Source organism: Mixophyes fleayi, chromosome 4 (assembly GCF_038048845.1).
Source record: "Mixophyes fleayi isolate aMixFle1 chromosome 4, aMixFle1.hap1, whole genome shotgun sequence".
Taxonomy (NCBI): Eukaryota; Metazoa; Chordata; class Amphibia; order Anura; family Limnodynastidae; genus Mixophyes; species Mixophyes fleayi.
The window spans coordinates 63,645,290-63,652,810 of record NC_134405.1 but is presented as its reverse complement, the minus strand read 5'-3'; the positions used below and the strand labels follow the sequence as shown (position 1 = coordinate 63,652,810).

At 41.6% G+C, this 7,521-nt stretch overlaps 1 protein-coding gene across 1 annotated transcript in view; it reads left to right on the top strand.

Annotated features, from left to right (window-relative positions):
* Nucleotides 1-2,921: 2,921 nt before the first annotated feature.
* The window catches only part of LOC142149878 (uncharacterized), a 56,549-nt gene continuing 51,949 nt past the window's right edge, over nt 2,922-7,521 (top strand). The window contains exon 1 of the mRNA XM_075205182.1: nt 2,922-3,115. The gene's annotated coding sequence lies outside the window, so the exon portion shown is untranslated. The remainder of the gene's footprint in view (nt 3,116-7,521) is intronic.

The window sequence follows — 7,521 nt, the reverse complement described above, 5'->3', positions numbered from 1 at the left end:
GTCAGTATTGGATGGCATATTAGAAAAAAGCAGAAGAAGAGAAAAACCTTCTGGATAAAGAAAAAGATTTTCCAAATGGTGACTTCAGAAAGGTGTGTGACGTAAAAGTTTCTTTTATTCCCAACAACTTTGATGGCAGACAAACATTCACCCAACAATGACACCAGATGTTCAGTGGGAGTCTAGCTTAAGTTTTTTTTTCACAACCAGGAGAATACTTATTTCAGCACATGTATTTGATATTAGAACTGGAGACTAATCCAACAAAGAGAAAAGATCATCATCATCATTATCATCAACATTTATTTATATAGCGCCAGCAGATTCCATAGCGCTTTACAATTGGGAACAAACATTAATAAGGCAATACTGGGTAATTGTCATGGGCACTAGGAGTCTTGCCCAGGATTTCACCAGATGACTGGGCTTACCAGAGTCGTGAAGTTCACACAACGGTCCTCTGGTAGCGGGGTGACTAGCGGAACAGATATCACAGCAGATGGAGAGAGAATGCCAATAAATAATAGGAAAGTCAGTGACTTGCAGCAATCTTTGGTCAATGAATCAGCGACTAGCTGATATAGTGGAAAGGCAGATTTGAACACGGAGATCAGGATGGACGTGAGTAGATGCAGGGAGGTGCAGGGGAGTCAGTGGTCTGCGTACAGCAAGTTGTACCACTGCTTATGGTGAAGAGACTTGTCCAGGTGCAGGTAGGTAGCGGGGAAGTCAGTGGTCTGCGTATAGCAAGTTGTACCACTGCTTATGGTGAGAAGACTTGTCCAGGTGCAGGTAGGTAGCGGGGAAGTCAGTGGTCTGCGTATAGCAAGTTGTACCACTGCTTATGGTGAGAAGACTTGTCCAGGTGCAGGTAGGTAGCGGGGAAGTCAGTGGTCTGCGTATAGCAAGTTGTACCACTGCTTAATAGGTGAGGAGGTGTACAAGTGTTGATGAGTGGAAGCATACAAAGATAATAGGATGCAGACACTGAGAGCACAGAGGAACTTGATCCCAATAGGTATGCAGCGTATCCAACAAAGTCTATATAATGGTATGTGTGGCGCTGCTTGGTAGAGACTTGCTCAGCACAGATATGCAGGCCAATAATGGATAGTCAATCACAGTTATGCATATAACGACTGAGTAGTACGGTTAATTCCAAACAGGTATGCAGCGTAACAATAACAGTCTATAGCAGATATGGATACCGCTGCTGAGCGTGGAAACTTGTCCTAGCGGATATGCAGAGTAAACGGAGAAAGTCAATAACAGATAGGCATACCGCTATTCAGTAGAACAGTCTGTCCACAGGGAGATGCAGGAACTGCAGAGACGCTGGACGGCAGAGACGAGTGTAGGAACCACAGGTGAGTAGATCCGGTAATCAGAGTCCAGCTGAGGACACAGGCAGGAAACAGGAGACTGTAGCAGGTATGGAAACCAGTGATGAGTAGCACAGGGAATCCACAGGAACTGAAGACACTAGTAGTACACAGGAGATAGTAGCGGGTATGAAAACCAGCGATGAGAAACATGAGGAATCAGCAGGAAACTGAAGACACTAGTAGAACACAGGGAACACCTTCAGAGACTCACAGGGAATGAGACTCCAAGATCAGGCAATGAGGTAATGCACACAGGTGCCTTAAATAGGGAGTTGCCTGATCAACCAATTTGGATTAAAAGCAACAGTCACAAGAGTTCTTGGGAGCTGCGCATGCGCAGACCATCAGGATGGCGGACGGCCGCGGTTCAGGATAGGTGCCGGCAGGAAGGCTAGGGAGCCACGCACCAGCGCAGAGGCACTCACGGTCCGGTGAGTGACAGTAATACACACAGACAGAGAGGTAAGAGAACCCTGCTCGCAAGCTTACAATCTATAGGACAAGAGTCTTCATCTAGGTTCTGCTGGATATAGAATTCAGACATCATTATTACCACCAGACAGATGTTAGTTCTTCTTGTAACCTTAAAGATAAAAAAAGAAGATGGAAATTCTGTGTTTTGTGACCCCCAGCAGTCAGGTAGGCCCTAGTGCATTCAAGGGTTTTTCAAGGAGAAATCTCAAGAACTTGGAAAAAAGAGAGAGACTACCTGGATCATCAGATGAAAGCAGGGAATAGACCAAAAGATAACAGAAAAAAGGGGTACCAGGAATAGACCTGTTTGCCACATCTTATATATAAAAATCATTGGTCTGTTTGTTTGTCTGTCCGGTTATGCATTAGGACACCCCTGCACCGATTGGGGTGGAACCAACACACGGTCGTCCAGTTGGCTCCTGGCCAGGTTTTAGAAGCATTAGGGTTCTAGTTGGATCTCCTGTTGGTGTTTGCTGGACAGAACTTTCACCAAGGGACGCTGTTCTGAGCCTGCATTCGGAATCCCCTGCACCGATTGGGATGAATCCAACAAGAGGTGATACAGTTGGATCTTGGCCAGGTTTTAGGAAGATTAGGGTCCCAGTCGGACTTCCCATTGGTGTACTTTGACCCGTGGAGCCTGTTCAGCACCTTTTACTTGATGGATTTGGGTGAAAACTTCACAGACTGGTAACATTGGATCCCAGAAGACACACTAGGGGGTTGAGTTCCCAGATCGGACCTCCCATTGGTGTTCGCTGGGCTGAACTTTTACCTTTTGGAGTAGATTTATCAAACTTTCTAAAAAGAAGAGTGGAGATGTTGCCCATAGCAACCAAATGAATTCTAGCTATCATTTAGCACATGATAGAAAATTATAGCTAAAATCTGGTTGCTATAGGCAACACCCCACTTTTCCTTTGTAGAAGGTTTAATAAATATGTACCGTTGATTGTAAACTTTTCTACTAATACAGTCCATGACATATTGTTGCGGCCGTTATTAAGTTTTGGCACACAATTTAATGAACAGGCTCTACGGAAGCTGGTCTCAGGTTGCTAACTCATTGGAATTCCTAAGACTTAGGGACTCCAAATTCCAACTCTAAAACCTCCCACTTCTGCCACAAGACTGCATTGGTTATCATATTGTGTTTGGACATTGCTCCCTGTCAAGCGCGATCCTCCTTTTTGAAGGACAAATTCTGAATGACCTAAACTTCATCACCACCTTCTTGGGCACCAAGTCCGTAGGTAAGATTACTGAACCTTTTATAGGTCCCCATTTCTCCCCTGTATGTTCTTCTCTCTCAACTTCTATGACTTTCTCACCATTCCTCCTCATTGAAGGCTCCTCTCTCTGTCACCTCCGACTATCAACTACTTCTCCACAGAAGCAGGTCTTTTGCTTTTAGCAGCCACATTGGCTGAGCTTGAACTTCCCACAGCTCAAGCTCTCTTCTAATTGGTTGTCAATGGAAGAGGGTCAATCATGTGTGGTGGTCTGTGTCTAGTTAGACCCGGAAGCCTCTTTCTTACAGCTGTCTCATCTAGCTCTCATTTAAATGCATAGTTACTATAGTTACTGTACTATGTAACGTGAACACCACTGTACATTGTCACAAGGTCTGCATATCATTATCCTACACAACATCAATGATATGCATCTCCCCAGTAATCATTAAATGTAAAAAAAGGTTTCTCAATTTGTAAGGCACGTCACTAAAATATACCTAAGCTGATAGTTGCACGTTCCATATTTAACTTTGAATATGTGTTTTACTTAGTAATGTGTCTTACCATATATGAATTGTTATTTCCACAATTATATACTTTAAAAAGATTGGGAGGAGAAAAGAAAATTTTCTAATGTCATGTCAGTACTTATTTTTAGAAATGTATATCCATTTTTATCTTATTGAACAATACAATTAAGGAATTATCTGATCAACACACCCAAAATTTCCCTCTATTGATGTTTCCATGACGCAAGCTAGCAGTGGATCATTATTATCAGTGATCTATTAATGCAGGCATACCAGTGAGAATTGGATTGTTATTCCTGTGCCCTGGCATGTCCCTCTCCATTCCCTAAGTGCAGGAAGGTTCTCTATCCCACCAAAGGTATAAAGAATAGTGTTGTTACACCCATATGCAGAGTCGTACACATTAGCAGCATATGCGCCTGATTTACGACAAGTCATCCTCATCAGAGAGTGTTTGCACCACCTGCTCTATAGCATGTGCAACAGATACGCCTCCTAAGAAGTGTATATGCAATTGACAGACACTCAAGTTTGAATTACTGGGCTTGGGGGCTACATCAGTCATCTAGTCATCCCCACCAGATGTGTCGGTGATGAAGTTCAATATACTCTTGCCTCCTCCAGCAGGAAAGTTTACCACAGAGGTTGTGCTAGATCCTCTCTGTTTTTCTAGTTGGGGGGATTAGGTCTTGCTTCTTAACTTATGGTCAAGATTGAGATCTTCTTTAAGTATATGTTAAAAATATCTTGATAATGTAACCTACAAAAAATACATGTGTGCCGTGCTTTAGTTAAACAAACTCACCTATAAGGCAGCATGACTTACTGTGACCCCGTCACCAAGAATTGACATTTTACTATTAAATACTACTTAAAAATGACCTATATATGTAACTCGTTCGCTTTCCTAGTGTCATTGACATTATATATTATGGGCATATGCTGGGAAAATGGGAAAAATCCACCAAATAATTGTACATAGTGATAAAAGTTTTCACGGATTCTACATTATTGTGAAATTTAATTAATTAGCTGTACTCCACGTATAACAACAATATATGACTAAGCCTTGGCTTGTGTCACCGTTAACCACAGGAAGGAAAGACGCAATGGCATATATACGACATTGTTTTCAGATCTTGGAAAATCTGGCTTACAAATATCTTGTATAATATTATAATGTCAAAATAAACAGCTCAGTTTCAGATGCTGTCTTTTCTGAGAACGTTATTTACATGGTAACTCTTAAGTCACACTGGGATTTGTGACCAGGCTGAGATCCATGCAATGGACACACATGCTTAGGCCTGCAGATTATGCCTTTACAGCTCACATGTTGTGGTGACTGGAACCTAGGACTACTGCATTAGGCAGAATGAGAGCAGCCCAGAGGACAGAAATTTTAATCTTGCCAAGTTTGTGACCATAAAATTGGTTAGTTATGTGACACAATCCAAAGCTGTTTCACCTTTTTGGGGCTCATTATTGTAGGTTATGGGAAATATGCTCAACTTGTGAGTATGGGAATAGTAATGTCTGTAGTCCCAAAACCTAAAAAGTAAGATACATGATCTATCATTGTACTAAATGTAGGGTTTACATACAAATCAAGAGTACAATTGTACAATATAAAATGACAGCAGTTACCGCCACTGCAGTGGGTGAAGCTGCTACAAGGCCCAGAGGTGAGGGGGTCCCAGCACCTGTATACTCTCCCAAAGCTACCCATTCTGTTCTTCTAAACAAACAGGTCCTGAGATGGCGATAACAGAAAAAGTATTGCAGCAGTACAAGTACCAGCATGATACTTGTTAAACAGGCTTCCCATGGGGAAACCTTCACTGGTAAAAATTACTGTAACCCTTTGGTGTATCAGGCATATCTAAAAAATAAGCCCTAGCGCCTTGAAAATGGGAGCTTATTGCTCATTGATAAATCAGCCTCTAAGTTTTTATTTTTATTGGTCGGAACCAGCCGAAAAAAAAGTGGAACTTTCACGAACACGGTCCCAGCTTTCGTGACTTTGGGGTGTTTGCTGTATGAGGTTACACACGATTCCAGCCCGCAGTCTCTCACACCAGCAATCAAAGGGTTAACTCTTCACAACTCCAGACTGTTACACAGATGTAAATGCAAGCACATTCTAGGCTTGTAATTCAAATGTATTAACAATTCACACACCGACATTTAAAGGGCTAACTTGGTCGAGCTATATTCTGCTAAAGAGGCTAATGGATTTGTTAGAGTATCAAGGACGCCACTTACTAAATTTATAGATTTAATATACAAAGGTACAGAGCATTCAGATGTAAAAAAAAAACACATAATAAACAATTGACATAACATACATAAGCAAAACAGTTTAAAATAAAAAGGGTTACATTCAGAGTATAACTTACATAAATTGTATAATCTGTGCCATGGGAAATTGGCTAGGCAGATGGACAGCTTATCAATGTGGATTGATTTTCCCAAAAGACTGAAATTTGTCCCTTCACAACACAGGTTTTTAATTAAAACTCAAATGGGACGGCATTCACAGCGGCAGTGTGGATGCTAATGTGGGGGCGGAAATGTCTTTTCGTTGTCACCTAAGGCTTGTTCAAAACTATTCCTAAGCTTTGATCTGTCTTAACTTTTTCTCAGATATATCCCAGAAACATAACTCCCCCGTCAATAAACCGGTCATAATCTCCTGCACATTTAAACTAGCTTGTGTCAGGATATATCACACCGCAGGGCCCTTTGAAGCTGCTACAGGTGACACTGCTATCTTCTAACACTGGGATGTGCAGAGCCACCAAATACACAGCCACACAGACTCGCTGGCACAGACACTTTACACTTTAGTAGCTCAACTTATCAATGGATTCATTTGATATACCATATTTACACTGCAGTTATGATTTAGGCCTTATTCCCCACAATTATGTGATGGTTTAATCCTTATAAATAACTGTAAGTTCTCTATGTTCATGACAGGAACATAAAGAGTAAAAAAAACCCCAGTCGAACATAAAGTGTAAAACAATACAGATTATGCAATGCGTAAAACTACAAAAGAGATGTTACAATATAACATTGATTAAACAAAATGTGGTAGAAACTTTAAGAGAGATGGGGCAGGGGAGAAGGGGGGGGGGTGCCACTGATAACAATGGGTTGATTGATCCTGAGTGTACACTGAATGTAGAGGAGATTGACGAAACTAGGCAGGGCAGTCGCAAATCATGTATCAAGATAGAAAAAGCCTGTCGACCAAGACCTGAGTGAAAGTATTTTCTTTATCGTGTAGGAAGTAGGTAACTTTTTCCACCCGTACAATGAAGCTGATATAATATTTAAGGGAGGAGATGTGGCGTGTGTCTAGTTTCTTCCAGAATTTTAGAGGCTAATTTAGCTGAATGTTTGTTTGAGCCTGTAATGGATAACCAAGAAGAAGGGTCCAAGGGTCTTATCACCGGGCACAGATGAAGTGAGGCCAAGAGATCCCGATCCCTGTCAACGAAAGCTGCGATTTTTCATGTCCACCAAATACGGAGAAAGAAGCCCCACTGGTCACAAGGTCTCCAGCAGTCTGGAGTGGCAGAAGGGTACATAGCTGAAAGTTTATCTTGGGTATGGTACCATCTATTATAAACCTTATAAGCATTTTCTTTAATCAAGGTGTAGATGGTGCTGGCTGAGAGATCACAAGCAAAATGGTAGCACTCAGGCCCTGAGTCATATCTATTTATATCACTTCTCGAGTGATTGGCATTACAAAGTAAAGTAAAGGGAGACGATCAAATCTGGACAGGCTGCTTCAAAATTCTAATTGTGTGGACATTGCATAATGTAACTGTATTTCCACATGGAAAACCTCTACCAAATAAAACAAAGAAGCAGATCCAA